The following is a 13,346-nucleotide window of genomic DNA, read 5'->3' as shown; positions in this document are numbered from 1 at the left end:
TTTCTATGTATTTAAGTATTTATAAATCTTTATACTCGTATATTATATATATCGTTGTCTAAGTACCCTCAACACAAGCCTTATTGAGCTTACTGTGGGACTTAGTCAATTTGTGTAATAATGTCCTATAATAAACTTTGTCGCCTGTCGACTGTCGCGCCCATCATGCGCTAGCCGTGCTGGTCTTATGCTACCGATTCGCGAGAAAGCTCTATGTCGCGGCGTTAAGGCCCCGTAGGTTCATGTTCTTCAGAATTGAAAAAATCAAAAATTATACATTCAAATCGATGAAGTCACTAGACACAATTCTCAATATTGCTAATAAAATTTTTGGCAATCGTCAAGTCAATCTAAAAAAAGCGGTAGGTAGGTATACGATTATTCGAAAACTCCGCTTTATTATGAACCTACGACTAAGCCCAAGCTAAGTTGGCAGCGATTTTGATAGGCCAGACCGTGCAAGTGTTATTTTAAACGTCAAACTTCTATGAAGTTACTAATATATCTACACCTACTCGTACAATGGCGAATCGATACGCTAGTGATATATAGTTCAAATTGACGACATAGGAACTGCCACGTGTATTGACAATTAGACTGTCAACTCTATAGACCTGCTTAATAAACAAAAGATCTTAAGTCCCATCCAACTGGCGACTAGTTTTAAACCTTATTTAAACTGCTTTAAATTGAAATTGGAATGAGTTGATTGGAAGATGTTGCGTTTTGTTATTTCATCGTTAATAATCGGTAACTCGTTAGATATTTATGACGAGGAGCTTGTCGATATGCCGATTGATCGAATTATTTAAATAAAGAGTGATGTGAGTGTTTTAACGGTGCATTTTATTAGCTTTGTGCATACTTAAGCTGGACTGTCATGAAAAACATATATTTGTTGAATAAAAAAAGCATTTGTGCTACTAGTATTTATCGCTGTCTATACTTTTCATTCGATTGTCACCTATTATAGATCGTGCCATTCACGAAGACGCGCAGATTTGTCAATCTAACCTTTAACAACATGACAATACGAGTAAGGGCACACGTCTTCGTGAATGACACGATCTATACTCATTGAGACGTAAGTAACTTTGAGATTGCATTGGTTTACAGTTACTAGAAAAACCTTTGGTTACCACCAATAATCAACTCGATGTTATCATAATATTGCATTGTCACCGGGACTCTATTGCTTCCAAAATTTTTTAAGTCATAATGTATTGTTTGTCCGCATTTTCGTTAGCCATAATTTGGTTTTTCTCATAAACGCGTAACTCTTTAGGATTGCCATAAAACAAACCTAACCTAACCTAACCTATCTATAGGATAACCTTAGGAAATTCCTGAAAAGTTAACGGTTTCAGAGTTATGACTATCATTACATTATGAATTTCGATAATAATGCGAAAGAAAGGGATCTGATTGTCCCCACCACAGAACAGATAATTATTTCCGTGCCCCCGCTATAAATTTTAGACCTTATCGAATGTTAGGAAGTAGTGTTGGTTAAGTTGGTTTGAAACTCGACTCAGTTTGTCAGACTTACATATTAAGTCTAAACTTGAGTTCTTTTCAACTTGTTAGAGACTCGAGTCTTTTGTAGGGACTTGAGCCCTTTTCAGAGAACTCTCAATTTTTTGTTTGCAAAATTTCGAAATGCTTTGTCTTTAAGTAATAAGCAGACAAATAATACAATATCGCAAAATTTCTTTGCTTTTATTTAGGTTAAACTATTGAAATTGTTGACGGAGTCTTTATTGGGAGGCTCGAGTCTTTTTGCTCTCTTAAAAGACTCAATAAATGACTCGCCTCGGGACTTAAAAGACTCGGAAGTTTTTTAAGCGCCGTTTCGTAAAAACGAGTCGAGTTCTTCAAATTCTGACGACCGGTTTGGTCTAGTGGGTAGTGACCCTGCCTACGAAGCTGATGGTCCCGGATTCAAATTCTGGTAAAGGCATTTATTCGTGTGATGAGCATGGATATTTGTTCCTGAGTCATGGGTGTTTACTATGTATTTAAGTATTTATAAATATTTATATATTATATATATGTCGTTGTCTAAGTACCCTCAACACATGCCTTATTGAGCTTGTGGACTAAGGGACTAAGTCAATTTGTGTAAAAATGTCCTATAATAATTATTTATTTATATTTATTTAAATTCAGACTCAAAAAACTGGAGTTCCTTCCAACACTACTAGGAAGAGGTTTTATGTTTGCCTTCAAAAATTAATACACACACTAACTAACAGGGTGAAGCTACATAAAAGCTTGTAATAAGAACTAGTACAAATGGATTCGCTTCAACGTTACTGTTTAAGACCCAATTGCGTCCCCTTTTATATTAGAATAATTCAATAGAGGGTTGCATTCTACGCCCCACATAAGCTGGCTACCCAAAGGTAACACGAGCTTAGCAAAAAAATCTATTTCACGCCATGAATAAATCCCTCAAAGTATTGAAACCAAGAAAGAGATAAGCGAAAATGTGCTCTATGAGTCGATACTCGATTCGAACTTGTATATACGTTCAAAATTTGCTTTAGATACGCGCGTTACGTCAGTGACGTTTCATCAAACAAAAATTTCAGTTTTGAAACTGACATCCGATTCATATCGTATCTAGAGCAAATTTTTGACGTAAGTTTATAGAGTTGTGGAAACCGGTCTGTTTAAGCTTACGCGGGCTTCATATTAGATATAAGTATGTAACTTTAATTTTGAGTGGCATTATTGTGAGACACTTCATCCGGTTCTTGTCTGTTTGTCTGATTTAATTTCATGTCTTTTTATTATTTATATAAGAATTCAAGTCCTGGAGACCCTTTACATCTCTAATGATATTTTAATTATCGTTTTTTTTTTTAAATTATATTTTATCTCTGACACTAAGAGTTTTTACATCTCTAAAGAATTTTTTGTATTTGTTGTTTGTATTTTTTTTTGTGATAGTTTTTTTTTGTGATTCGACATTTAGAGACTGTACACGTCTCTCATAAAGTATCTACTATTTCAATGATTCCATATTTGTAATTGTATTTTGGTATTTTTATTGATTGTAAACATTTGACATGTAAAGGTGCCCCTGTGGCCTATTTGCTGAAAAAAAAATTGCATTCAAGGGTCCCGAGATACAGGCTCAGCCTAGTTTGGGGTCCGCCAGTATACCAATTATGTTTTTCTGTGTTCTGTATAGGAAGAAATAATTTTTAATTTTTTTTTTTAAATGTTTGTTTGTTTGTTCGAATCGGGCCGTATGTCTTTATAAAACAAGTCTGCAGACTGCAATAACAATAAGTAACCTTTTTGTGTTCGTGTTTTGTCCAGAGTTTTGAGTGGGACTTTGTTATTGTCAATGATATATTTTAATGTCACGTTTGTCATTTAATCACTTTGGCGCAGTAAATTGAGTTGGTATTGAGGCAGATGAGAAATGTCAGAAAAATGAAGAAGCGGTATTATTATGAACGGCTACATTTGGCTTTGACGAATTTCAGATGTCATGCCACATTGGGGTTTGTCATTGTGCATCTCGTTTTGTTGTTATAATTATTTCACTGTAGCCATTATAGGTTTTTGTTTAAGTTTTCATGCAATTTAATTTTAATGAGTCTGTAGTCGTTACTTTATTGCACATAAGCAGGTTACCTAACATAAAACAGACAAACAAAAAGAAAGTTATGTACAAAGGCGAACCAACTAACCTTTGTCGTTGTCCTCTATTATTTTATTATTTTTATTTTAAGAGATATTATCTGCTTACGCAAGAATATGCTAGTGATACTAGTCGATGTTGTTGCCGTTGGTGATGTCATTAATGACAAAATACATGTACTTACTTTTTTTATGGTAGAGTGGCAAACGAGCAGACGGATCACCTGATGGTAAGCGATTACCGTCGCCCATGGACACCTCCAACACCAGAGGGGTTGTAAGTGCGTTGCCGGCATTTAAGATGGGCGTACGCTCTCTTGAAGGTTTGAAGGTCGTATCGGTCCGGAAATACCGCAGGCGACAGTTCATTCCACAGTTTAGCAGTGCGAGGCAGAAAATTCCTGAAAAAACGCACAGTTGAGGACTGCCAACCATCTAAGTGGTGAGGATGGAAATGTTGTCGCGTAGGGCGATGGCGAAAAGAAGCGGCAGGGATTAATCCGAACAATTCCTCGGAGCACTCCCCGTTGTACATGCGATAGAAAATGCAGAGCGAGGCCACACCTCTACGCAGCGCCAAGGAGTCAAGCCGATCCTAAATACGCTGGCAGTCGACAATTCGAGTCGCTCTTCGTTGTATGCGGTCCAGAGGGAGAAGCTGGTACTGGGGTGCCCCTGCCCATAGATGAGAACAGTATTCCATGTGCGGGCGCACCTGCGCCTTATAAAGCTGTAGGCGTTGGGCCGGTGTGAAATACTGTCTCGATCTGTTGAGCACACCGAGTTTTTTTTAGGCTAATTTAGCCTTACCCTCTAGATGGCCGCGGAACTGGACTTCACTCGAGATGTCGACGCCAAGGATTCCGATACCGTGTGTGGCAGTCAGGGGAGTGCTCTCAAAACGAGGTGATACGACAAACTCTAACTTTTTTGCAGTAAACGCGCAAACTTGTGTCTTGGTAGGGTTGAAACGGACTAAGTTAAGTCGACCCCATTCAGAGACTTCTTTTAGGGAAGTCTCAATTTCAGACACAAGTTTGTTTTTCACAGTCAGTACTTATAGTTTAACATGTAACTAATAGGTAAACACAAATCAAATTATGCATATAAAACGGAACATTTGGCTCTTACTTCTACGCCGCTACAACTACTTGAATTATTAACAAGCAAAACTCTATGTTCTTATATGTAGTACAAACAAACAGCCGCAAAAACACCCCAAGCGACGGATTAAGGGCCCCACTCCATTGTGAAAAAATCTCATTGTCGAGAGCTAATTACGCGCTTGAATGCCACCTTTTGACAGCCATGTGACGCGCCCTGACGGATTTGTTATTGCGTGCACAACCCTAAACATATCGTGCTTTCAAACGAGTTTTAACTAAATGCGATCGAGATAAGGTTCCATTTTGAATGATAATTTTTATTTCCTATTCATAATTCTCTAAATGTCAACACAATCCAATGTCAATCTTAATGGTAGGAGATATGGTTGTTTTTTGATTGATTTGTGGGTACTTCATACCTTAATAGGCTTGTTGTATCGGGTCGATCTCGATTTGATCTCGCTAGTTCATAACTGTGGTTTATTTTTCTATTGTGCTGTGATTAGGTTACTTACAATTGTTAAATGGAATTATACGCCAACGAAAAATAATACTGGAACTTTTTTGATTTGGAATTATGTTTCAGTTAATTAAAAATGTTATAAAGGGGTTTGAAAGCCTATACTTCTTGTTAGTGATTATTATTTTGTAAAGTGTAATTTTTATAAACTGAAGCTGTAAAAAATATCAAGAACTTAAAACTTAAAATTATAAAACTTTCGTAAAAACTAGCGTCTGCTTTAATGATTTTTAGGTAAGTAAGTACCTACTTGTATGTACCATATTCTTGGAAATAAAGTATTGAATTGAATTGAAAGACAAACATGGAGCAGCTGAAGTATTTACAAATGTATGATGACAGTATTTCCATGGCTCTTTAGAAATTTTAGAATGTATTATTTTCAAGAACACGCCCGATAAACCCTGTAATCCGAGCTAATAAAAGAAACATCTATTTTGTGCAACTACCAAACAGTGGGGCCAAATCTTATTTGTACACAACTAAACAACAATGTGACAGCTATAAAAACTTAAAACATAGTAACTACCATACTATCGAATACCATATTCAGTCTTATTATCATTATCTTATAGTATAAAATTCAAGCAAAACATTTTTGTAGAAAGGCCTTTTTCAATTTTATATTCTGCCGTTCAGGCTGTCCGCAGCGCCGCAGCTTTGCATGAATACCAACTTAAATTTACCGTCCAAATTCAGCTAACGACCTAATATCTTTATTGAAAAAGTTGAAAATCGAATAACTCACTTAAATTGACTGTAATTTTAATGTGGTATGGACTGTGACAGTTGACAATAAGGTGTCGGATAACGTTAATTCGATTCGGTCAGGGATTAGATCACATCGTTTTATGTAAACCAGCCTTAACCTGATCCCTGGTTTCACATCACTGTTATCAATTGAGGGGCCATTTTAAACTAGCTCGTAGGTATTTGATGAAGTGCGTGTAGGATAAGAATGGGGACAATGTGTCTATCTGATATTTTCCGGTTTTGTTATGCGGACGGACAACTCGATGGGGTGGCTAGTGGCGTAATAATTTTGTGTGTCATTTAAAATTATTTTCGTGCTCACGAGGGATAAGGGCAGGAGGAAGAAGAGCAGGCCTCAGCAGTGAGACGAGAAAAACTGAAGATGATGTTTAAATTAATGATCCAGAATATAATTGACGTATCTTTTATATATACAGCTATAATTTAATTGGTATTTAACAAAACATTCCCAGCTGTATGGTAACTATTTATTGCTGGAATGAATACCGATCTTATTTGGAAATTACAGATTTATAATATTTTATTTATAAAGGGATGGTCAATTGACTCTTTGGACCAGTCACGTGGTCTGTCACGTGGCTGGTCCGACGGATGACTGAGGGGGTAGATTGGCGGGAAAAGCCTGTTTAAAAACACAAGCGAGTACCTAAACAAGGCATTCTGTTGAGAACCTTGGATTGAGACGGATCTCTTGAAAGAGCACTATTGCTAGCTATAGTTATAAAAATTTAAAAATTTACTCTGCAAGTACACCTTTTTTACAAGTCAATACAACATTTATAGTAAAATTATATAGTGACGTAAAATACATAAAAAACATTTATTAATACAATATAGTAAGGATTGGTGGATATATGTTATTATGTAATATAGTTTTAGGGGTATCAGAAATTATATTTGGATAACATGGATGTACTGTTTTAATCCTGACCTAGCGACCCCAATACTTCATTACAATGCTGCAAATAAATATCACAATGTTGAAATAAACCCTGGAAATCCTGGCTTGCGAGGAATGGCTATGGTTGTGCAACTGTCATACATACGCGATGAGAGAGAATCGAAAAGACGAAAACAGAAATATAGACGTATACAAAATAGACACATATACGCACATACATATAAACACATCTATGTTTTGGACTTATTGATTATTCTTGATATAATCACCCAGCGGAAACCCAAAAGTGGTCACGCTTTTTAATTTCTAGCCTACCTTATTTGCACTCATGAAATGATCACATACTCGTACAGTCACGTCTATAAATATCGAAACAGACAAAGTGCCAAAAATATGTATAGGTACACGACCTTATTGCCTTAATATTAAGGTAGTGTTTACATATTTTTAAACGTGACTGTATCTAAGTGATGGCTTATTTACACATTTAAATTCCTAAATAGGTCCGTGGTACAGGGTGATATTGGCAGTCACTGTGCGTATGTTTATCATACCTATCAATAACCTTAACGAGTGAAGATCTGTACGTACATATTCCTAGCCATTCATCATCGAATAGGGGTTCAAGAGTGAACCCTCCATCGACGCTAATGTATGCGCGGGAGACAAAAGAATGATCGTGTTGTGGGTAATTGATATCGCATACGATCTGCATGGATTATGCTCGATTATGCGGCGACACGACCCGAATCAGAGGTCGGGGTAGGGTTCCGTGAAAAATATTATCTATGAAAAAATAATTGTCTTAATCTTAATACATCTTATATAGATCCATATCTGAAGCAGAAGAAAATATTGTAAGCTACTTAATGGTGTAAATGAGACTCGTAACGATGGGACTTTTTTTTCTTTTTTTCATTAAATATTTTAATTTTGACTTGGCCTTGGCAACTTTTTCTTTCTTTTAGCTTCTGCTCGCTACTTCCTCTACATATTATAATAATATTATTTTCGAGACAAAGCTAATTAGTAATTACTTTAGCTACGTACTTTGACATTTAGAATATTACTTGTGATATTAGTTGAAAAAATGGGCATTTACTGGGATTGAAACTATCATCGACGATAGATGCAGTGACAGAAAAATAAATTAAGGTCAATATGGAGAATATTCTTTATCATGGATAACCATTTACTTACACGCTTTTTCTTCTCTTCTAACTCTTGCTTTTGTACAGTCACGGAATGTGGAGGTTTGTCACTTTTGAACCTTAGTGCCATTACATAGAATTGAAAAGGGACAAATCTTCCGTAAACGCATAGTTACTCCTCTTACAGAAGGTCGGTAGAGCAGCAGGAGCGAAGCTCTTCCTTTCTGACTGTGACTGAGTAACGTACGTATAGAAAATACGAGAGTTCCCTGCGCCAGTCTTCCCTATCATAAATTATATATGCCGATTTTTTCCACATTGGCCTTATTGTAATCATTTTAAAGCTACGTTAAAAACAGAAGTACCAAATTTGAGCCAGATTTCTACGGAACCACATCCTCAAGCCTGGTTCAAGATTCGCGTCATGTTTGCAAGTCAAATGCCTGCTATTAGCCGAGCAGCTCGGGAGTGATTTTATGGTAATCGACGATTATCATGCTAAGCCGCGGGCTCCAATCATATTCGACATTTATACCACACAATTATGTTGTTTTCTTGTTTTTTCGAAACGAGGAAGGTGAGATAAGGCGGGGAAAGGGTTAGTAGTGTTGATAAAGATTAAAGACTTGGGCCCAGGGATCGGATACCGGTATTTTTTGTATGGGAACGAAAACGGTATTTTTTCGTTCTTTGTTAATTATTTCATTTCTAATTGGGCAATCTAATAATACGAAGTCGTTATCTAAAAACACAACCAAGTCCTATATTTGGAGTATAAAATAAACCGAAATATATGTTTATTTAAAAGTTTTTCCAAAAAACCGGTTCCGATCCCTGCTTGGGCCTTTTGAGTACGCTTCTTTAAAACTTGACTTAGTTTTTTAGACTCTATTAATTAAGTTGAAACTTGAGTTCTTTCAACGTGTTAGAGACCAGTCTTTCGCAGAGTCATTTTCAGAAAACTCTCTATTATTTATTTTACAAATATCTTCATATAGCATTGTTTTCACATAACATTCATGAGTTTAGTTTACAAATCATACAATAACGGCCTTTACTGTTATTTAGATAAATTATAACCTACAAAATTGTTGCCTAAGTACCCTCAACGCAAGCCTTATTGAGCTTACTGTGGGACTTAGTCAATTTGTGTAATAATGTCCTATAATATTTATTATTATTTATTATTTATTTTGATTGCGTTGGCTTAAGAAGTTTGATTTTTTCACAGCTCCAAGGGACAGTAGACTTGAGTATTTGATATAAAGTCCAGCTTGATACCTCCACGCGTTCCTGAGAAAAAGGGTCTTGACAGACAGACAGACGGACGGACGGACAGCAAAGTGATCCTATAAGGGTTCCGTATTTTCCTTTCGAGGTACGGAACCCTAAAAATATAACGATTCAAGCCGCATCGCCTCTTTAAAGTTTTAAAAAATCTGGATAAGGTAACTGGAAAAGATGTTGTTTTAAGGTAGTAATTTTTACAAGGAGTTAAAGTTTTGGGAATAAATGAATAACCAGATGCCGCAATGCAAATTGGCAGTTCCTGAGCTGCTGGCAGTACCGATCGAGACAAATACTTTTAACTTTTTTCCTTTTTTTTAAGATCATGTTTTCGTTAGTAAGTAGACGGCTACTCTGATCAAGCTTATCGGACGATAATTTTAAAATATGTTTAGTTATAGAAGCCACTTTAATTGTAGACAAACGGTAGAAATTATGGAATCTAATGTAAACAAATCTAAGTCTATGAAAAATCCTAAAGCACTAAGTTATTTAGTACCGATTCGCATAAAGAGTATATGCGAATTTTGGAACAAATGATTTCAATTCAATTTTAATTAAACTTTATGGTCAAGGTGGGGAAGACCACTTATAAATATGTTGACTGAGAAGACAAAATAGGGTAAAAACTCTCATATTTATATACAAGCACGTCACTCGGACACTGCCAGAAAGGAAGAGCTTCTGTAAGTGGAGTTCTTCTCTTCTGTAAGTGGACTTCGTAAAGACGGTCTTACCTGAGAAACGGTCTTGACCACATTGACCTTGCGAGTAAAAAGATAAGTAACTATCAAGTCAATATCTAAGTGAGATCACTTACTATATACGGCCCGATTCGAAGAATGATTAAGACACCTTTAATATCTTTAAAAGATCGATAACTAAACGACATGTCAAAATTGACGTTTATTTCGATTCTGCTGTGATCCCAATAAGATTTATCTACAATATTTCTAACGTCAAAGTGACATTCGTTGCCCGAATCGAGCTGCTTCTATCAATTATACGACATATAAACGATATCTAAATGAGAACTTATCTAAACCAGAACCTATCGTTATCGTATCTCATTCTTCGAATCGGGCCGTTAGTCTAGTAGCTCATCTTGAGCTTTAAAATGAAATAAGCAAAGCACGTTCCTAACTTAGCACAACAATACTACCCAACATCATCCACACTTCGCATTCGCAACCTTCTCAAATCCCTTAAATTTCAATAAAACCTATCTTCCTTACAAAGTACCGAACCCTATGAATAACAAACACTGCCGCCCTTTCCGTAAGAAGATTTTATTAAAGAGTGTTTTTTAAAAGGGCAGCCATTTTGAATTGCACGTCGCCATTCCGTGTCAGTGAAAATTGTAAATTATTGCGCGTGGAGTGGCAACGCTTCTAACAGAGTTTTAGGTGGCTTGAAAAAATGAAAAGGAGTTATTATTTCTGTCGGACCGTATTAAGTAAAGTACGGTTATGAGAATGGCCAGAATCTGCACTTTAAATGCCGTTTGAACGTTTTATGTTTAGTTTACGACTTGGCTTTCATAAATGCGAATTTTGTCGGCAATTTTGTTTCGGCCTTAAATTTTAAGTTGGTAGTTATTTAGAGTCATACCAAGTTAACTCTGCATGGGATTTGCAATAACAAAGTGTCATAATTAATGGCAAATTCCTTTGAAAATATGACGTTTATAATGACATTCTTTCACTTTGTTCTGTTCAAGTCATTGAGTTATTGTTACGAGTACTATAGAAAAGCCAAACCAAACAATAAAATTTTACTGTCGCAATTGCAATCTGTACCACGCGACCAAAACGTCGTAAATGCCGTAAAATTCAAGGCGTTTAGGTCGCGAGATTCACGCTCCGCTTCTATGGTTTGTTGTCAATACAACAACTCATGGCGCAAAATACTGGTTCTTTGAGCCGGTTCTATACGTAGTAATAATAGTTGAATGGTTCAAGTAGGTGCAAAATTAGCTTCGCTCTAGTTAGTAATATCAATGTTGAAGGTTTACTCGTAAAATTGAAACTTGTGTTTTTATAAATCTGCGAGCCAATTTGAACGTCCACTGAAGTCAGAATGGTGTCTAAATAATGTAATTTAGCTATCATGGGTCATCATGGGCGGTGAGCCTTCGCGTCAATACATATACTAGACCAGCGGTTGAACAAAAATGGGTTTCGATAATATTAAAGTTTTTTCTTTTTTGATATGTCATTGGGAGTATGTTAAATAATACTTTGGTAAAAAGTTAGAAATTTTAAGGTTGAGCTTTCGGTTATATTTAAATATTTTAATTTTTGCTAATAACTAAGTAAATATAGAATTAAAGTTACAGAAAACTTTAGCATATCGAATAACACTTCAATTTATGTACAATTTTCAGTTTTTAGAAATCTGGAACAGCTGCTTTCTGGTAAACGTAAAAACACGAGTTATTTTGTAAATATAGAATTAGAGTTGCTGATATTGCAAAATTACGATATTATGGATCAACTTAGTATTCTAGTAAAAAGTTAGACATGTAGACAATGTGCTTGTCTAGATATTGATTTCAGGTTAAGCAGTATAGCTAATATTGAATTAAAGTTTGTAGAGTTAATAATAATCGATTATCAACAATGATCTCAGTTACTAAACAAAAATTTAGAAATATAAAATCACGGCAACACTCATTACTGATATGTATGCATTCCTTGCTTATATAAATACGTTACGTTTCAAACGCGCGGCAAGTTTGCGCGCGCCGCGCGCTGTAGCAGGAGGCAGCGAACAACGGTAGTGGGGAGCGGGGTGTCCTTGTCTGCGTCTACGGTCCATCAAAAAAATTCCTAAAGCGTGTTTTAAATTAATAGCAATAGAAAATTGTTATTCTGTTGTTACTATAATAGGTATTGCCCGCGATTTCGTTCACGTAGAATTCGTTATCGCGTTACATGAATATTATTTATTTATTTAAACTTTATTGCACAAACAAAAAAAAAAACACAAATGGCGGACTTAATGCCAAAAGGCATTCTCTACCAGTCAACCATTGGGTCAAATAGAGACAAAAAAAACACATTCTCATACAGATGACCACCCTTCCTTGTACCATTTTAAAAGCCAGTTGCAGCTTTTCTTTCCCGATTTTTTTCAGATGTTTGGACTTGGTATTTTCATCGCGATAGTTATTTGTTTTAAGGGGAATGTTGTTGTTAACCGCTAATGCTAATATTGATAACCGATAGTTATATAGAGATACGTTATAAGGTATGTGCACCCTCATGTTATTTATTTCTGATAAGAAATAAATGTAAGACAAAATTCACAGTGATACATTTCAAGTAGGTTGCCTTGTAAGATTGCGTACGGATAGTTTTTTTGTTTGTTATTTCATCGTATGATATATCAAATGAAAGCTTATTTGAAAGTTACCGTATTAAAAAAGTTGGTCCAGTTAATGGTCGCCTAGATTAACCGATTTTTATATAAAATGTAGGCAACCATGGACTGGACCAACTTGTTAAAAAGGCAACCTAGTACAGTTAGTAATATAGTACCTGGGCGACCGAGCTTTGCTCGGTTATAACTATTTATTGTAATATGGTGGTGATAATGTACATAAACTTAAAAAGTAAAATGTGAACTGACAATTATTATTATTTACAATCGATTTTAACCTTACAGCACTTGTCACAGAGTAATGCCATCTATTGTCGATTTCTCTTATTACATAGGTCATTTATTTTAACTAAATTAAACTTCTGTAAAACAATAAAAATTAAAAAATTATATATAAACTTGAACATATAAAAAAAACTAAAGTTAGTCACCGGGTGAGATTCGAACCCGTAACACTCGTTTAGCAGTCCGCGTCTTAACCCGCTGGACCAGACGGACAGTGGCCGGCAACACGAAATTAGTGACCATATTCTGCGTCGAAAGAAAAACGCATGAAAACTCGAAAA

The sequence above is a fragment of the Cydia pomonella genome, chromosome 8 (assembly GCF_033807575.1).
Source record: "Cydia pomonella isolate Wapato2018A chromosome 8, ilCydPomo1, whole genome shotgun sequence".
NCBI lineage: Eukaryota > Metazoa > Arthropoda > Insecta > Lepidoptera > Tortricidae > Cydia > Cydia pomonella.
The sequence above is the reverse complement of the archived record's forward strand: the minus strand, read 5'-3'. Positions refer to the sequence as shown.